We start from the raw sequence: 21,262 nt of genomic DNA, 5'->3' as shown, positions 1-21,262 counted from the left end.
AGTCTAGTGATACCTCCTCTATAGAATGTTACTCGGCCTCCTATAGTCTAGTCTAGTGATACCTCCTCTAGTCTTGTCTAGTTATACCTCCTCTACAGAATGTTACTAGCTCTCCTCTAGTCTAGTCTAGTGATACCTCCTCTACAGAATGTTACTAGGTCTCCTCTTGTCTAGTGATATAGTACCTTTTCAACTACCTGACTTATACATCCTATGCCTCTATAGAAATTGAGACTGGGGATTGGGATTGGGAGACACAACTGGGATATAGAAATATCAGAGATAGGGAGACGCAGAGAGAGAGAGGAGTCTACATACTGAATAAAGGGCGGTTTATACTTGCTCTAATGTCTGTAGACAACGCTGGTCAAAACGACATTAATACTCTGGTAGTAAACTCAGCAAAAAAAGAAATCCAAATAATTTCACAGATCTTCATTGTACAGGGCTTAAACACTGTTTCCCATGCTTGTTCAATGAACCATAAACAATTAATGAACATGAATCTGTGAAACGGTTGTCAATACACTAACAGATTACAGACAGTAGGCAATTAAGGTTATAGTTATGAAAACTTAGGACACTAAAAAGGCCTTTCTACTGACTCTGAAAAACACCAAAAGAAAGATGCCCAGGGTCCCAGCTCATTTGCGTGAACGTGGTTAGGCATGCTGCAAGGAGGCATGATGACTGCAGGTGTGGTCAGGGCAATACATTGCATTGTCCGTACTGTGAAACGCCTAAAACAGCGCTACAGGGAGACAGGACAGACAGCTGATTGTCCACGCAGTGGCAGACCACGTGTAAAAACACCTGCACAGGATCGGTACATCCGAACATCACACCTGCGGGACAGGTACAGGATGGCAACAACAACTGCCCGAGTTACACCAGGAACGCACAATCCCTCCATCAGTGCTCAGACTGTCCGCAATAGGCTGAGAGAGGCTGGACTGAGGGCTTGTAGGCCTGTTGTAAGGCAGGTCCTCACCAGATATCACCGACAACAATGTCGCCTATGGGCACAAACCCACCGTCGCTGGACCAGACAGGACTGGCAAAAGTGCTCTTCACTGACGAGTCACGGTTTTGTCTCACCAGGGGTGATGGGCGGATTCGCGTTTATCGTTGAAGGATTGAGCGTTACACCGAGGCCTGTACTCTGGATCAGGATCGATTTGGAGGTGGAGGGTCCGTCATGGTCTGGGGTGGTGTGTCACAGCATCATCGGACTGAGCTTGTTGTCATTGCAGGCAATCTCAACGATGTGTGTTACAGGGAAGACATCCTCCTCCCTCATGCAGGCTCATCCTGACATGACCCTACAGCATGACAACGCCACCAGCCATACTGCTAGTTCTGTGCGTGATTTCCTATAAAACAGGAATGTCAGTGTTCTGCCATGGCCAGCGAAGAGCCTGGATCTCAATCCCATTGAGAACGTCTGGGACCTGTTGGATCGGAGGGTGAGGGCTAGGGCCGTTCCCCCCAGAAATGTCTGGGAACGTGCAGGTGCCTTGGTGGAAGAGTGGGGTAACATCTCACAGCAAGAACTGGCAAATCTGGTGCAGTCCATGAGGAGGAGATGCACTGCAGTACTTAATGCAGCTGGTGGCCACACCAGATACTGACTTACTTTTGATTTTGAACCCCCCTTTGTTCAGGGACACATTATTACACATTATTCCATTTCTCTGTGGAACTTGTTCAGTTGTTGAATCTTGTTATGTTCATACATATATTTACACATGTTAAGTTTGCTGAAAATAAACATGGTTGACAGTGAGAGGACGTTTCTTTTTTTGCCGAGTTTATATCAAATCAAATCAAACGTATTTATATAGCCCTTCGTACATCAGCTGATATCTCAAAGTGCTGTACAGAAACCCAGCCTAAAACCCCAAACAGCAAGCAATGCAGGTGTAGAAGCACGGTGGCTAGGAAAACTCCCTAGAAAGGCCAAAACCTAGGAAGAAACCTAGAGAGGAACCAGGCTATGAGGGGTGGCCAGCCAAGATGTTCAAATGTTCATAAATGACCAGCATGGTCAAATACTAATAATCACAGTAGTTGTCGAGGGTGCAGCATGTCAGCACTTTAGGAGTAAATGTCAGTTGGATTTTTATAGCCGATCATTAAGAGTATCTCTACCGCTCCTGCTGTCTCTAGAGAGTTGAAAACAGCAGGTCTGGGACAGGTAGCACGTCCAGTGAACAGGTCAGGGTTCCATAGCCACAGGCAGAACAGTTGAAACTGGAGCAGCAGCACGGCCAGGTGGACTGGAGACAGCAAGGAGTCATCTTGCCAGGTAGTCCTGAGGCATTGTCCTAGGGCTCAAGTCCTCCGAGAGAGAGAAAGAAAGAGAGAATTGGAGAGAGCATACTTAAATTCGCACAGGACACCGGATAAGACAGGGGAAGTACTCCAGATATAACAAACTGACCCTAGCCCCCCAACACATAAACTACTGCAGCATAAATACTGGAGGCTGAGACAGGAGGAGTCAGGAGACACTGTGGCCCCATCCGATGATACCCCCGGACAGGGCCAAACTATATCTGTAGTCCATCGCTGCAACTGTCGGCTTCTTTGTTGCACAGACATTAAAACATTGTATGTCTCTGCGACTGTCACATCGACCGTTGTCGTGGTTACTGGGCTGCTACAGCAACAATACCATATCCGTCTGTGACAAGACAGTGCAGGAGTTCTAAAATGATCAGATATAATTACCCACTTGTATTCTGTCACACTCACAACCCTAAGCTGTTTTCTGTAAGCTCGCCATCATTACATTGTAAATAATGTTGTTGTGGTGCGTTTATTTTCCTGTAATAATGAATAAAAAATAACTAAAGTTAAGGCATTGTCAGCTATACTGGTCATGATTTGAACTGGCTAGCCAGCTAGCTAGCTAACTAGCTAGCATTAAACCAAAACATTGTTTTGAAAGTTGCTTTTAGTTGCCTGGCTCGCTAGTTTGACATTTACTAAATTCATTTTTAAACGGATTAGTTTATTGGTGTTCAAATAGGGCAAGTATACTATTTGGAGCACCGGGCTGCTGATGTAATGCAGAGGACAACTGTAGAATATTCATGATGTCACTGTGACAACTGTCTACAGACATGTTGATAGACCAACTGTAAACTAGTCTTAACAGGGTGGCAGAGATGGAGAGGAGAGGCTGCTTTCAGAGTACAGAAAGAGAGAGAACGAGAGGAAGACTTATCTTCAAGTTAAGCAAAAGTGACATTTTATTGCGAAATTCAACATAATGCTTTATAGGCTTTCATAAAACCCAAATTATCATAACAATTCTGAGTTGTAATTTTGACAAATGGGGACATTTGTGACAGTGTAGATAAATAAATTAAAACATTGGTTTTCTAGCTGCTCTGTCTAGGGTGGATTAGAAAGGAAAGTTTCATTGGGAACCCCTTTGGATTTTTTCCTGTAGGGGGGTATGGTATAGGAGAGAAGAAGTTGAGAGTGTTCGTGTGAATTTCTTTATGTGTTTGTGCGGCATTGTGCCTTTCATCTGTCATTGGCTATTTGTCAAGCCTTCATGGACAGTACTTGTTTCCAGCCTTGATAAACCAAAATGATGTACCCACACATTCCCATCCATTGACAGGCGTCGGTTTTCAGGTATATTTCACACTCTGTTCAACCCTTTCTATCTGAATGTGAACAGTAGCCTTCAGAAAGTATTCATACCCCTGTTCTTATTCCACATTTTGTTGTTACAGCCTGAATTCAAAATGGATGAATTTGTTTTTTCTCACCAACTACACACAATACCCCATAATGACAAAGTTAATTTATTGAAAATGAAATGCATAAATATCTCCTCTCCTGTCCTACTTTGAGCCTTTTTACCTTGGTGGGGGGCTACCTTGCCATCATGCATTACGGCTTAATAAAAGTGTCACGCATGCTCCCTCTCTGGCCTCTTGGTCACCAGGCTGCTCCTTATGGCGCACACCTGTCACCATCGTTACGCGCACCAGCGTCATCAGCCTCACCTGGACTCCATCACCTCCCTATATATGTCACTCCCTTTGGTTCCTTCCCCAGGCATTATTGCTTCCGTGTAAGTTTCCTGTCTGTGCGTTGTTCATGTTTCTTGGTTTGTATTATGTTTAATTTATTAATTAAATGATTCACTCCCTGAACTTGCTTCCTGACTCCCAGTGCACACGTTACAAAAAGACAACCTCCCACTATTTGTTAATCACACGGTTGGAACAGGGAAATTGCTCTTAAACACTCGACAATGTGAGTGCTAGCTATGCGCTATTTCTGCATAGTCACATGCGGCCATTTTGAATATATCTGTCTCAATGTCCCTCTGGTGAAGATAGCAATCTTAAATGGCTTTGTAATAGTTTCCATTTCTGTTGATTAGAGAGTTCCTTAGCTTCATTGCAGATTAATACAATACCTTTATTGTCCGCTTGAGTGGGTGCGTCCACTTGTTCAGGTCAGCACATAGAAAATTAACATTACAAAACAAGTTGAAAGAATTTACAATCACAGTCTGTATGTCATAGGTGAAGGAGACAGTATGACAGGGTTAATGGAAGGCGGGCAACACAAATACACCCAGAAGTCAGTTTAGGGATCACAGTGACTTCAATAAGAGAGGGATGGACAGATGCTCTGTCTCACCGTGTTTATAGTGTGAAGCCTGTTAGCAACCTTTGGCTTATTATTCAGCCAAGTCATCAGTCACAATGTAATTAAAAACCTATTTCCTCTGGCTTCAGTGTGTGTGTGTGTGTGTGTGTGTGTGTGTGTGTGCAATATTTGTTTATTAAAGTTGTTCATCCTTTGTGTGTGTGAAATTTGTTTGTGTGATCTGCCGAGAGACCACTAGTCCCAACAGCCATACCTCCATCTTGTGAAATCAGCCTGCTGACTGGCAGGTTTGTGACCTACATGCTGGTTGACCAGAGGTGATTGAGTGGCTCCCACCTGCCAATCAGGTTGAAGAACAGTGCCAGAGTTAGAGGAATCATGTATTCTTCTGTCATATATCACATATTCACTATGACATGAAGTACAGTCCGGTCTTGATGAATGCAGCACTGAAATGGAGCTGCGACACAATAATGTATTTGGTTTGGGACTTGTGAGTTTGGATTTTTCTGACATACATTTATCAGGACATGGGTCAACTGTATGGATATATACACCGTCTGGAAAAAACATTACGGACACGTGCTCTTTCCATGACATAGACAAGTGACAAGTGAATCCCGGTCAAAGCTGGGGGGGGGGGGGGGGGGGGTGGTTGCAACTCAATATTAGGAAGGTGTCCTTAATGTTTTGTACACTCAGTGTATATCTCAGACTTAGAGTTGGAACTACATCATTATCTGAGTTTAATCCCCACTACATTCTTAGGCCAGAGGGTTATATAAATTAGAATAGATTTGTAATTAGAGGTAGTGTTCACATTAAGCTGTCTGTAAGGTTAGGTGTTCCTCTGCCCCCTGTCCTCATCTCCACTGGCCTGCTGTGGTTTAAATGGCATTATATGTTAATGTGGGTACGCCTCACTGCAAGTCCCAGGAGTCATGGAACAGCATGATTAGGAGAGTAAATAAATACACTAACAGTAGGAAACGGCATGGGAAGTTAGTGTGTGTGTGTGTGTGTGTGTGTGTGTGTGTGTGTGTGTGTGTGTGTGTGTGTGTGTGCGTGCGTGCGTGCGTGTGTGTGTGTTTAGGTAGACCATGTGTGTCACTGCAGTGTGTTTAAGTAGAGTGCGTAGGAGTGGTGTTTTCAGTAATCAAACATTTACACAGCCTGCTCTACTATGCTCTACTCTGCTCTGCTTTACAGTGCTCCACTCTGCTCTATTCTGCTATGCTGTACTTTGCTCTGCTCTACTCTGCTCGACTCTTTTCTATTCTGCTATACTGTACTTTGCTCTGCTCTGCTCTACTCTGATCTGCTCTACTCTACTCTACTCTACTGTACTCTAATGTAATCTGCTCTACTCGACTGTACTCTACTCTGCTCTACTCTGCTGTACTCTGCTCTTCTCTACTTTGCTGTACTCTACTCTACTCTTCTCTAATCTACTCTTCTCTAATCTACTCTACTCTACTCTACTCTGCTCTACTCTACTCTACTCTACTCTACTCTGCTCTTCTCTTCTCTACTCTGCTCTGCTCTGGTCTACTCTACTCTACTCTGCTCTACTCTGCTCATTTCTTCTCTTTTCTGCTGTACTGTACTCTGCTCTTCTCTACTCTACTGTACTCTAATGTACTCTGCTCTACTCTGCTCTACTCGACTGTACTCTACTCTGCTCTACTCTACTGTACTCTAATGTACTCTGCTCTACTCTGCTCTACTCGACTGTACTCTACTCTAATCTACTCTGCTGTACTCTGCTCTTCTCTACTCTACTCTACTCTACTCTACTCTGCTCATCTCTTCTCTGCTCTACTCTTCTCTAATCTACTCTTCTCTACTCTTCTCTAATCTACTCTTCTCTACTCTACTCTACTCTGCTCTGCTCTACTCTACTCTACTCTACTCTGCTCTGCTCTACTCTACTCTACTCTACTCTACTCTGCTTTACTCTACTCTACTCTACTCTGCTCTACTCTGCTCATCTCTTCTCTTTTCTGCTGTACTGCTCTACTCTGCTCATCTCTTCTCTTTTCTGCTGTACTGTACTCTGCTCTTCTCTTCTCTACTCTGCTCTGCTCTACTCTACTCTACTCTGCTCTACTCTGCTCATCTCTTCTCTTTTCTGCTGTACTGTACTGTACTTTGCTCTTCTCTACTCTGCTCTACTCTACTCTGCTCTACTCTGCTAATCTCTTCTATTTTCTGCTGTACTGTACTGTACTTTGCTCTTCTCTACTCTGCTCTACTCTACTCTGCTCTTCTCTTCTCTGCTCTGCTCTACTCTTCTCTAATCTACTCTTCTCTAATCTACTCTACTCTGCTCTACTCTACTCTACTCTGCTCTACTCTGCTCATCTCTTCTCTTTTCTGCTGTACTGTACTCTGCTCTTCTCTACTCTGCTCTGCTCTGCTCTGCTCTGCTCTACTCTACTCTACTCTACTCTGCTCATCTCTTCTATTTTCTGCTGTACTGTACTGTACTTTGCTCTTCTCTACTCTGCTCTACTCTACTCTGCTCTTCTCTTCTCTGCTCTGCTCTACTCTTCTCTAATCTACTCTTCTCTAATCTACTCTACTCTACTCTGCTCTACTCTACTCTACTCTGCTCTACTCTGCTCATCTCTTCTCTACTCTGCTCTACTCTACTCTGCTCTTCTCTTCTCTGCTCTGCTCTACTCTTCTCTAATCTACTCTTCTCTAATCTACTCTACTCTACTCTGCTCTACTCTACTCTACTCTGCTCTACTCTGCTCATCTCTTCTCTTTTCTGCTGTACTGTACTCTGCTCTTCTCTACTCTGCTCTGCTCTGCTCTGCTCTGCTCTACTCTACTCTACTCTGCTCATCTCTTCTCTTTTCTGCTGTACTGTACTCCTCTACTCTACTCTACTCTGCTCTGCTCTGCTCTGCTCTGCTCTACTCTACAACTGAAAATCATTAAGCAGACGTTTACTCTTCATGATACTCGGATACCGTCTGTTTGAACAGCTTCACACAGCGCATCTCTGGAGAATAGAAATATGTGTCTGTTTGTACGCGAGTGTGTATAATTGTGTGTGTGTGTGTGTGTTCACGCAAGAGTGTGTACGTCTTTTCATTCATTTAATTCATCTCAGTGTTTCGTACATACGCCTGTGTGTGTGCTGGTGTGTGTTACTTGAAATCAGGAGTCATGCAGAGCTGAGAGCTCATTTGTCATTCTGCAGACAGAGCCAACTCTTTCCTATTCTGTGTGATTCCAGTAGTGTCAACACGTTCACAGCCTGCACTCTATCAAGCCTCACACAGGTTCAAAGTGCAACAGAGTTCAACATGATTTCAACAGAGCCATGCAAGCAGAGAAGCTTTTTGAGCATTGAATATAACTCCATTCCAACTCTTTCAAGCCATAATGAACAGTTTCATAGAACCTGTTAGAAATATAACTTTTTTACACACTGTATTCACACTGTGAACGCTAGCCCTAGGCTAAGGGATATCCTTGCAGCTTTTTTATTATGTGAATGTGCATGGTTCACCATACAATCGTCTCTGAGTTTCTTCTGAATATCAAACAGGCATTAGTCATGTAGTCATGTTCAAGTTATGTGTCATGTTTGAAAAGGACACCTGGTTGATCCTCCTGCCTTTCATTATGATGCTGATGTGATGGCCTGACCCAACGGCCTCATGGGAATTGCAGTACGACAGGGCTAGTGGCCATGTTGATGGCCTGACCCAACGGCCTCATGGGAATTACAGTACGACAGGGCTAGTGGCCATGTTGATGGCCTGACCCAACGGCCTCATGGGAATTATGGTACGACAGGGCTAGTGGCCATGTTGATGGCCTGACCCAACGGCCTCGTGGGAATTATAGTATGACAGGGGTAGTGGCCATGTTGATGGCCTTGCCTGTGACTCTCTGCATTATTGAGTAGGCTCTGCCTCCTGTCATATATTTATGTACACTATACAGTATTTACAAAAGTATGTGGACACCCTTTGAAATTAGTGGATTCGGCTATTTCAGCCATACCCGTTGCTGACAGGTGTATAAAATCGAGCACACAGACATGCAATCTCAATAAACATAACATTGGCAGTAGAATGGCCTTACTGAAGAGCTCACTGGCTTTCAACGTGGGACCATCATAGGATGCCACCTTTCCAACAAGTCAGTTAGTCGAAGTTTTGCCCTGCTAGAGCTGCCCCAGTCATCTGTAAGTGATGTGTTGTGAAGTGGAGACGTCGGCTAAACCAACAACGGCTCAGCCGCGAAGTGGTAGGCCACACAAACTCACAGAACAGGACCACCGATCGCTAAAGCGCGTAGCGTGTAAAAATGGTCTGTCCTCAGCTGCAACACTACCTACCGAGTTCCAAACTGCCTCTGAAAGCAACATCTGCACAAGAACTGCTCATCGGGTGCTTCATGGAGTGATTAACCACGCTTCATGCCCATCATTTTGGAATGAGATATTTGACGAGCAGTGTCCACATACTTTTGGTCATGTAGTTTATTTGTGTGTGATTATTATTGGGACATTGAATAGTTAGGACTACAATAAAACATAATTAATAACTGACTCGATTCTCTTTGATCTATTTTGGCAGTCATCAAATATGGTTTCCATTTCATAGCAAGCTACCTCTTCATCAATTTATATTGCTAATATAAACGTCCGCATCAATAATTCCCCATGTCAATCGTTCTGAGAATAGATGTTCTAATATCTCTCCATGCATTTTCCTCAGGCACACAAACCCTATAGCCCACAATTATCTCCATCGATACATAACTCAGAGGAGACTAAAAGGCCCTGGAGAACACATTTATCTAGCATCTCATCATCCGTTCAATATTGCTCTGACAAGAGGAGGCCGATTGCCTGTGTGTGAAAAAACCCTAAGGTTCTAATATAGGTCCCAATAAGGTGTGTGTGTTTCTGGTGTGTGTAAGTGTGTGTGTGTACATGTGTGTGCACGTTTCCGTGTGTGTGCATGTTTCCGCGTGTGTGCATGTTTGCATGTGTGTCTATGTGTGTGAACACAGCCTAAGTGAACCCTACAGCCTGGATCTCCTCCATCCCACCCCTCTCTATTCTATTTCTCCTCGGCCTCCCTTGTTTGAATTGCAAAGCAGTGCATTTTAAAGGCAGTTTGATAGATAAGCTGAGAGCTGTTGAGCACATTTCCAGACAGTAGTCCATGTTATTATTTTGTAATTGTTTATGTACAGGAGGAACGGGGAGATTTATTCAGGTAAAGGCTGGAGGATGGATGTGTTTTACATTATGGTGCTTGTCTCATGGTGTGTTTTGCAATACCTGGCTGTACACTCGGGATATATTAGACGGAGTGAGGTATGTTTTGTAGTATATGTGTGTGTGTGTGTGTGTGTGGTTTTTACTTGGTGTACTTCTGCTTTATACCCACACTTCGGGGAACAAGAAGCAGGCTCATATGAGGTTGTGTGTGTGTGTGTGTGTGTGTGTGTGTGTGTGTGTGTGTGTGTGTGTGTGTGTGTGTGTGTGTGTGTGGTTTTTACTTGGTGTACTTCTGCTTTATACCCACTCTTCGGGGAACAAGAAGCAGGCTCATATGAGGTTGTGTGCGTGTCTACACACTGTCAGCGGTAATTTGTCTGAGCAGAGAAGGAAAGCTCTTAAAGAGTAATAGAAAAACCACCAGAGCTTGTGAGAATTGGCTCGGCAGGCAGTGATAGATGATCACAGAGTGGCTTCGTTAAGATCTAGTCCTGCTGCATCAGGAATCAGAGAGAGAGAGAAAGAGAGAGAGACAGAGAGAAAGTCAAAAGTTTGGACACACCTACTCATTCCAGGGTTTTTCTTTATTTGTACTATTTTCTACATTGTAGAATAATTTTGAAGACGTCAAAACTATGAAATAACACATATGGAATCATGTAGTAACCAAAAAAGTGTTAAACAAATCAACATTTATTTTATATTTGATATTCTTCAAGGCAACCCATTGCCTTGATGACAGCCATTGCCTTGATGACAGCTTTCCACGCTCTTGGCATTCTCTCAACCAGCTTCATGAGGTAGTCACCTGGAATGCATTTCAATTAACAGGTGTGCCTTGTTAAAAGTTAATATGTTGAATTTCTTTGCTTCTTAATGCGTTTGAGCCAATCAGTTGTGTTGTGACAAGGTAGGGGTGGTATATAGAAGATAGCCCTATTTGGTAAAAGACGAAGTCCATATTATGGCAAGAAAAGCTCAAATAAGCAAAGAGAAATGACAGTCCATCGTTACTTTAAGACATGAAGGTCAGTCAGTGTGGAAAGTTTCAATAACTTTTAAAGTTTCTTCAAGTGGAGTCGCAAAATCCATCAAGCGCTATGATAAAACTGGCTCTCAGGAGGACCGCCACAGGAAAGGAAGACCCAGAGTTACCTCTGCTGCAGAGGATAAGTTCATTAGAGTTAACAGCCTCAGAAATTGCAGCCAAATAAATGCTTCACAATATTCAAGTAACAGACACATCTCAAAATCAACTATTCAGAGGAGACTGCATGAATCAGACCTTCATGGACGAATTGTTGCAAAGAAACCACTACTAAAATACACCAAAAGGAAGAAGAGACTTGCTTGGGCCAAGAAACACGAGCAATGGACATTAGACCGGTGGAAATCTGTCCTTTGGTCTGATGAGTCCAAATTTTAGATTTTTGTTTCAAACGCCGTGAGACGCAGAGTAGGTGAACGAATGATCTCCGCATGTGGGGTTACCACCGTGAAGCATGGAGGAGGAGGTGTGATAGTGTGGTGGTGCTGGTGACACTGTCAGTGATTTATTTAGAATTCAAGGCACGCTTAACCAGCATGGCTACCACAGCATTCTGCAGTGATACACCATCCCATCTGGTTTGCGCATAGTGGGACTACCATTTGTTTTTCAACAGGACAATGACCCAACACACCTCCAGGCTGTGTAACAGCTATTTGACCAAGAAGGAGAGTGATGGAGTGCTGCATCAGATGACCTGGCCTACACAATCACCCGATTTCAACCCAATTGAGATGGTTTGGGAGGAGTTGGACCGCAGAGTGAAGGAAAAGCAGCCAACAAGTGCTCAACATAACTCCTTCAAGACTGTAGGAAAAGCATTCCATGGGAAGCTGGTTGAGAGAATCCCAAGAGTGTGCAATGCTGTCATCAAGGCAAAGGGTGGCTACTTTGAAGAATCTCCAATATAAAATAAATGTTGATTTGTTTAACTATTTTTTGGTTACTACATGATTCCATATGTGTTATTTTATAGTTTTGATGTCTTCACTATTATTCTACAAAATAGTACAAATAAAGAAAAACCCTGGAATGAGTAGGTGTGTCCAAACTTTTGACTTTCTCTCTGTCTCTCTCTCTTTCCCTCTCTCTCTCTCTCTCTCTCTCTCTCTCACTTTCTCACTCTCACACACACGCACGCACACACACACACGCTTTGGCAGGGACAGTGTGTCGTGTCAACCAATGGTACCAGGGGTGATAGTGGTTTGCCCTAGCAGTGCCTCTCTCTGGGTGGTATGAACGTGGGCATACATATATTACATGGATTGAGATATTGCCATGGAAACAGTAGAATGACATAATCAGAAACAAAAGAGCTATAAAGGTCAGGTGTCATGTCTTCACTGTGGCACTCTGTGGTCTGCATTTATCAAACCCCCACGCAGATGTTCAGATCAGCTTTCTTAATTTGACCAGTTTCTCACAGCAAGAAAATAATCATGCAGCAATGGGACATGTGAATTATTATGTGGATTATAATTAGGGCCCTGTGTTTCGGGCTATCGTGTCACATGACCTTGATTTGAACCTTTTCCAGAGACTAAAACTGAAAGAAATTGTCTGAGGATTTTGCTGGACCATCTGACATTAAAAGAAAAGGGAACAGTTTGAAGGGGTTTTCATCGGGGCTAACCAAATCTGACATTTTAAAGTGGAAAGGCCACACAGGATTCCATTCCCCTGTTTCACCCCCTGAGAGTCCGCACAGGACCCCATTCCCCTGTTTGACCCCCAGAGAGTCCACACAGGACCCCATTCCCCTGTTTCAACAACTAAGGGGGCACACAGGACCCCATTCACCTGTTTGACCCCCTGAGAGTCGACACAGGACCCCATTCCCCTGTTTCACCCACTAAGGGGACACACAGGATACCATTCACCTGTTTCACCCCCTGAGAGTCCACACAGGACCCCATTCCCCTGTTTCACCCACTAAGGGGACACACAGGACCCCATTCCCCTGTTTCACCCACGGACAGGCCACACAGGACCCCATTCCCCTGTTTCACCCCCTGAGAGTCCACACAGGACCCCATTCACCTGTTTCACCTACTAAGGGGGGACACAGGACCCCATTCACCTGTTTCACCCACTAAGGGGACACACAGGATACCATTCACCTTTTTCACCCCCTGAGAGTCCACACAGGACCCCATTCCCCTGTTTCACCCACTAAGGGGACACACAGGACCCCATTCCCCTGTTTCACCCACTAAGGGGGGACACAGAACCCCATTCACCTGTTTGACCGCCAGAGAGTCCACACAGGACCCTATTCCCCTGTTTCACCCACGAAGGGGACACACAGGACCCCATTCACCTGTTTCACCCCCTGAGAGTCCACACAGGACCCCATTCCCCTGTTTCACCCACTAAGGGGACACACAGGACACCCATTCCCCTGTTTGACCCCAGAGAGTCCACACAGGACCCCATTCCCCTGTTTCACCCCCTGAGAGTCCACACAGGACCCCATTCCCCTGTTTCACCCCCTGAGAGTCCACACAGGACCCCATTCCCCTGTTTCACCCACTAAGGGGACACACACGACCCCATTCACCTGTTTGACCCCCAGAGAGTCCAAACAGGACCCCATTCCACTGTTTCACCCACTAAAGGGAAACACAGGATACCATTCACCTGTTTCACCCCCTGAGAGTCCACACAGGACCCCATTCCCCTGTTTCATCCACTAAGGGGACACACAGGACCCCATTCCCCTGTTTCACCCACTAAGGGGGGACACAGGACCCCATTCACCTGTTTGACCCCCATAGAGTCCACACAGGACCCCATTCCCCTGTTTCACCCACTAAGGGGACACACAGGACCCCATTCCCCTGTTTCACCCACTAAGGGGACACACAGGACCCCATTCCCCTGTTTCACCCACTAAGGGGGGACACAGTACCCCATTCACCTGTTTGACCCCCAGAGAGTCCACACAGGACCCCATTCCCCTGTTTCACCCACGAAGGGGACACACAGGACCCCATTCACCTGTTTCACCCCCTGAGAGTCCACACAGGACCCCATTCCCCTGTTTCACCCACTAAGGGGACACACAGGACCCCATTTCCCTGTTTCACCCACGGAGAGGCCACACAGGACCCCATTCCCCTGTTTCACCCCCTGAGAGTCAACACAGGACCCCATTCCCCTGTTTCACCCCCTGAGAGTACACACAGGACACCCATTCCCCTGTTTGACCCCAGAGAGTCCACACAGGACCCCATTCCCCTGTTTCACCCCCTGAGAGTCCACACAGGACCCCATTCCCCTGTTTCACCCCCTGAGAGTCCACGCAGGACCCCATTCCCCTGTTTCATCCACTAAGTGGATACACAGGACCCCATTCCCCTGTTTCACCCACTAAGGGGGGACACAGGACCCCATTCACCTGTTTGACCCCCATAGAGTCCACACAGGACCCCATTCCCCTGTTTCACCCACTAAGGGGACACACAGGACCCCATTCCCCTGTTTCACCCACTAAGGGGACACACAGGACCCCATTCCCCTGTTTCACCCACGGAGAGTCCACACGGGACCCCATTCCCCTGTTTCACCCCCTGAGAGTCCACACAGGACCCCATTCCCCTGTTTCACCCACGGACAGGCCACACAGGACCCCATTCCCCTGTTTCACCCACTAAGGGGACACACAGGACCCCATTCCCCTGTTTCACCCACTAAGGGGACACACAGGACCCCATTCCCCTGTTTCACCCACGGAGAGTCCACACGGGACCCCATTCCCCTGTTTCACCCCCTGAGAGTCCACACAGGACCCCATTCCCCTGTTTCACCCACGGACAGGCCACACAGGACCCCATTCCCCTGTTTCACCCACTGATAGGCCACACAGGACCCCATTCCCCTGTTTCACCCACTAAGGGGACACACAGGACCCCATTCCCCTGTTTCACCCACGGAGAGGCCACACGGGACCCCATTCACCTGTTTGACCCCCATAGAGTCCACACAGGACCCCATTCCCCTGTTTCACCCACTAAGGGGACACACAGGACCCCATTCCCCTGTTTCACCCCCTGAGAGTCCACACAGGACCCCATTCCCCTGTTTCACCCACTAAGGGGACACACAGGACCCCATTCCCCTGTTTCACCCACGGACAGGCCACACAGGACCCCATTCCCCTGTTTCACCCACTGATAGGCCACACAGGACCCCATTCCCCTGTTTCACCCACTGTGAGGCCGCACAGGACCCCATTCCCCTGTTTCACCCACTGAAAGGCAGCACATTACCCCATTCCCCTGTTTCACCCAATGAGAGTCAACACAGGACCCCATTCCCCTGTTTCACCCACTGAGAGGACAGGCTGAGCTCATGTGAGATAAGTGTCGTTGTAATCAGTGGTTATTGTGAACAGAGATTAAATCTACATTATCTATGATAATTACCATTTTCATCATCACTAGATAGCGACTAATCAGCTCTCCTGGAATATCTGTCCTAGAGCAATAACACATATGCACACATGCACACACACTCATGCACTCACACACACATACACAAACTCAAGCAAACACACACGCAGGGACATGCAAGGACACACACACAGGGACATGCATATGCACCAACACACATACCCACACAGACTCATAAACCTCCTAACCTCCCGCGTGTGGTTTCTTTCTGTTTGTGGGTTTGTGTATCACAAGTCTGTTATCCAATATCCATCACCCCCTTTCTCCCTTCAAACCCAAACTCCATGATAATTCCTTCCTCCCTCTCCAAAATCTATTTCCAATTCCAATTACCATTGCTTTAGACCCAGACACTGTGTAGCCTGACAAATGTGAGCTCCACAAACCATTTTACCGCTGTTGTTTTAGCTTGTTGTTCATATAAGGAGATTAATCAATGAGTGTGAGATAGATAGAGAGAGAGAGAGAGAGAGAGAGAGAGAGAGAGAGAGAGAGAGATAGACCTAACCAAATCATTAGAAACCAAAAAGATACTTGGTTGAGACATTGGAAAGAATTAACAAAAAACAGAGCAAACTAGAATGCCCTAAACAGAAAGTACACAGTGGCAGAATACCTGACCACTGTGACTGACCCAAACTTAAGGAAAGCTTTGACTATGTACAGACTCAGTGAGCATAGCCTTGCTATTGAGAAAGGCCGCAGTAGGCAGACCTGGCTCTCAAGAGAAGACAGAGACTGTGCACACTGCCCACAAAATGAGGTGGAAATTGAGCTGCACTTCCTAACCTCCTGCCAAATGTATGACCATATTAGAGACACATATTTCCCTCAAATTACACAGACCCACAACGAATTAGAAAAAAGAAATACAATTTTGATAAACTCCCATATCTATTGGGTGAAATATCAGTGTGCCATCACAGCAGCAAGATTTGTGACCTGTTGCCACAAGCAAAGGGCAACCGGTGAAGAACAAACACCATTGTAAATACAATCCATAATGATGTTTACTTAATTTCCCTTTTGTACCTTAACTATTTGGTAATGTAAACACATGTTTCCTATGCCAAGAAAGCCCCTTGAATTGAATTGAATTGAATTGGAGAGAGAGAGAGAGAGAGAGAGTGAGAGAGAGAGAGAGAGGGCCAGGCGGCTGTTTCTGCCAAGTTCCCTTGCCAGGGGTACCAGATAGGAGGTGCCAATTTGAAAGAGGGGGAGATGGTAAGAGATGGCAAAGAGGGATGGGGAGAGATAATAAGATAGTTTGATGAGGGAAGGAGAGGTAAGATATAAAGGCCCATGCACTTTTGGTACAGTTTGTTTTGGCATCTTCCATATTGGAAAGAGTGCTGAAATGGGATGAATACCATATTATGCATACATCATTAATTAAATAACATGACTTATTTATTCATAGTATCATGCAGTTTCATCTTTCATAGACTGCATCAATAGTTACTTTACTCTGTTGTCAGAGTAATGTGTGTCTCCTGTGTAGTGTGCCCGAGAGGCATGCAAGCTTTTCCTATTGAATGTCCAACCAACTGCTATCTCTGACTTTACAGTAGACTAAAACTATATGCCCTGTTTTTTCAGTTTGAGAGTACAGAATGTAATTCTCTACATTGCCATTGGAACATAGAAGGATAACTAAGCCATTGTTTTGTTTTGGGGGGCGATGTTAGTTTGTTGTTGGGTTTCTCTCTGCCCTGCTAACTCTCTGTGTGACCTGTAGCTACTCTTGGTGACAGTGGATGGGATTAAAGAGGTTACACACTCTCTGAAAGTCACCCTCCCCAACCCTGAGTTCCCCCTCTTCTTCTTTCAGCTGTGTTTATGGCTCTATTTTGCCGCTCTGTGCTGCAATTTCAACATTTCAATATTTAATCTAAAAATGTCTGGACCAGAGTGCAGAGATGCTGCATTATTTAGTGGCATCTCCAATCTGGGCGAGGAGACATGTAACACGCACTCTCTCTCACTCTCTCACACTCTCACTCACTCTCTCACACTCTCACTCACTCTCTCACACTCTCACTCACTCTCTCACACTCTCTCACACTCTCACTCACTCTCTCACTCACTCTCACTCACTCTCTCACACTCTCACTCACTCTCTCACACTCTCACTCACTCTCTCACTCACTCTCACTCACTCTCTCACACTCTCACTCACTCTTTCTCACTCTCTCACACTCTCACTCACTCTCTCATTCACTCTCTCACCCTCTCAGTCCCTCTCACCCTCTCACTCACTCACTCACTGTTTTTTCTAGTGTGCTGAGTATATCATCATTAATATGCTTTGTTAACTGATTGAACAAACTTTTTTTGAGAGAGAGAGGGAGGGAGAGACAGAGAGGGAGAGAGAAAAAAAATAGAGTGAGTATAAAAAGTTGGGAGGTGTCAGAAGACAACTTTATCAGAGACTTGGCATTGTATAACAACATAATCAAATATCACCAATTCCTCTAATTTATTGTCTTCACAAGGAGGCGAAACAGGCGTTTTTTGCTATCGATGTATGGTACTGCGTGTAATAGGATGTGAATTATATAGATTTGTATGTCAGAGTGTGGAGAGTGCATGGGCAGCTGAATATAATAGCAGGTTACCTTTTGACATTGCTGCTAGCTACTCTGTTCCTATTGATGGGTGGAGATGCTAAATTCCGCCACTAGAATAGCAGAACTAGGTTAGGGGTGGGAGCAAGGGGGGTCTGGGCAGGGGAACATGGACATGAAACCTTGAAGAAGGCAGCATAGTTTCTGAAACATGGGTGTCTCTTACATTGATTGCATCAGAGACACAGTGTGCAGCTTTTGTGTTATTTGGTCAGTGTTCTGTGCAGGTGCTCCATGTCTGACCTGTGTGTATGTATGTGTAACGGATTTCCTCCTCTTCATCTGAGTAGGAGTAAGGATCGGACCAAAACGCAGCGTGGTAAGTGTCCATTATGTTTAATACGAAAAACAACAGAACACTAGAACAAAACAAAATAACGTGCATCAACGAAACAGTTCCGTGTGGCGACAAACACTGACTCGGAAAACAAACACCCACAAACCAACAGTGAAACCCAGGCTACCTAAGTATGATTCTCAATCAGGAACAACGATTGACAGCTGCCTCTGATTGAGAACCATACTAGGCCGAACTCAAAACCCCAACATAGAAAAACACACATAGACTGCCCACCCAACTCACGCCCTGACCATACTAAACAAAGAATAAAATAACAGAACTATGGTCAGAACGTGACAGTATGGTACCATGTGTGACCTGTGTGACATTGCTTCTGTGACATCTTATCTGATCTTTACAGCAGAGTTTGATACAGACATACTGCCATTTATTGTTGGCTCAAACTAGCTATTTTCTAAAACTATTTTAAATGTGTTCTCTGTGTCTCTGTACAGGACTATTAGAAAATAAAATCTTCATAACAACGATATTATCACCCTCCACACTGGGAAATCTTCAGAGACCTTTCTCTCTTTTTCTCTCTCCATCTCTCTCCCTCTCGCGCTCCATCTCTCTTTCTCTCTCTCTCTCTCGCTCTCCATCTCTCTCTCCATCTCTATCTCTCTCTCGCTCTTTCCATCTCTCTCTCAGCTCTCTCCATCTTTCTCTCTCCATCTCTCTCTACCCACCTCTCTCCATCTCTCTCTCCATCGTTCTCACCCCATCTCTCTCTCTCCTTTCTTTTTTTCTGATGAGTTGATTTCACAACTCAATGATGTGGACAGGGTACAGTTAAATGTAGTCATGTGTGACTGTGAACAACAATAACCCTAACCACTCCTCATAAAGGAATCATAATCAATATATACACTGGGGCTGACGCTACATAAAAGAGAAGTGGTAATTTCCTCAGATGAAGGGACTCCTCTGTTTATGGTTATGGTTTGGGTGACTGCATCTAGGGAAATGAGATAGCTTTTTATTGAGATGCTTTTGGTTATTGGAATGCCCTTGGCTATTGGTAGATTTCTGATTGGTGTGTGTCTTTCTGATTGGTGGGATTTTTCATTGGGAAGTGGTTTTGATTGATTGGCTTTGAATTGTAGGAATAAAGATTGAAGGGATTGACAGTTCGTTTTATTGGCAGACTGTAATAGCATGCTTTATGATTGACTAGCAGACACGCACGCACGCACGCACAAGTGTGTGTGTGTGTGTGTGTGTGTGTGTGTGTGTGTGTGTGTGTGTGTGTGTGTGTGTGTGTGTGTGTGTTTGTTTGTCTGTGTTGTGTGTGCAAATGTGTCTGGATCATAGTCTTTCCTGTATGGTTGACATGGCACTACATGTACACAACATGACCAAAAGTATATGGACACCTGCTTGTCGAACATCTCATTCCAAAATCATAGGCATTAACATGGAGTTGGTCCCCCCTTTGCTGCTAAAACAGCCTCCACTCTTCTGAGAAGACTTTCCACTAGATGTTGGAACATTGCTGCAGGGACTTGCTTCCACTCAGCCACAAGAGCATTAGTAAGGTCTGGCACTGATGTTGGGTGATTAGGCCTGGCTCGCAGTCAGCATTCGATTTCATCCCAAAGGTGTTCAATGGAGTTGAGGTCAGGGCTCTGTGTAAGCCAGTCAAGTTCTTCCACACCGATTTCAACAAACCATTTCTGTATGGATCTCGCTTTGTGCCAAACCCAGATTTGTCCGTCAGACTGCCAGATGGTGAAACGTGATTCATCACTCCTCCACTGCTCCAGAGTCCAATGGTTGCAACCGAGAACAGATGATTTTTACGCGCTTCAGCACTCAGCTGTCCCGTTCTGTGAGCTTGTGTGGCCTACCACTTCACAGCTGAGCCGTTGTTGCTTCTAGATGCTTCCACTTCACAATAACAGCACTTACAGTTGACCGGGAAGCTCTAGCAGGGCAGAAATTTGATGAACTAACTTGTTAGAAAGGTGGCATCCTGTGACTGTGCCATGTTGAAGGTCACTAAGCTCTTCGGTAAGTCCATTTTACTGCCAGTGTTTGTCTATGGAGATTGCATGGCTGTGTGCTCAATTTTATACACCTGTCATCAACGGGTGTGAAATAGCCAAATGCACTAATTTGAATGTGTGTCCACATACTTTTGTATATCTAGTGTATTCAGAGACTATTATCTATGCATAAAACTGAGAGCAATTTCTCATCAATTAGGTTGTTCATTCTCTGGCATAATCAAATCAGGCCATTTTCATAATACTTAATTCAATTAATTCCCCTGATTTAGGTTGAATAAATAAATATCTGTGTCTCTAATTGAAGTGGGATTTTGTGTGCGTGTGTGTACGTGCATGCAGATAAATTGATTCAGAATGCACTACACACACTGTGTACGTGTTGAGAGAAGTTGTTCAGAACGTTCTCTAAGTATGTGAACATCTTTGACATTTTCTTGCATTTCTCTCTCTCTGTCTCCCCCCCGCATCTGTCACAATGTATGTTTGTCCAACATGTTAGTGATGGTCTGTATCTGAGAACAGCTCGACTGTGTTTACCTGTAAGAATAACAGACTCCTTGCGACGTCTCTCTGTGGTTCACACTTCATCCACTCTTACCCTCAGTCTCCCTCCCCCTTTCTCTCCTCCTAACTCCAAGCTGTGATTGTCGGCTAATCGATGTCTGCTTTGTAGCTCTGGGTCTGTAATGTTTTCTGCTTCCTGTGCATTGTTCCCTGGTCAGAACCAATATTTAGTTGTATTGGGAGTCTGAAAACCCACAAACACTTCAGAATGTTTATGTTGTATAACTAACTGTCTATTGATATTGAGTGGTATTGAGTGGGCTCCTGGTTATAGCCATTGTTGAGCTATTACCATTGTCTTGGAAAAGGCATG

General features: G+C 45.0%; 1 protein-coding gene across 1 annotated transcript in view; it reads left to right on the top strand.

Annotated features, from left to right (window-relative positions):
- Positions 1 to 21,262, top strand: part of LOC139385642 (calsyntenin-2-like) — a 483,955-nt gene that overhangs the window by 77,845 nt on the left and 384,848 nt on the right. The window lies entirely within an intron of this gene.

This window comes from Oncorhynchus clarkii, chromosome 27 (assembly GCF_045791955.1).
Source record: "Oncorhynchus clarkii lewisi isolate Uvic-CL-2024 chromosome 27, UVic_Ocla_1.0, whole genome shotgun sequence".
NCBI lineage: Eukaryota > Metazoa > Chordata > Actinopteri > Salmoniformes > Salmonidae > Oncorhynchus > Oncorhynchus clarkii.
This window is presented reverse-complemented; position numbering and strand designations above follow the sequence as displayed.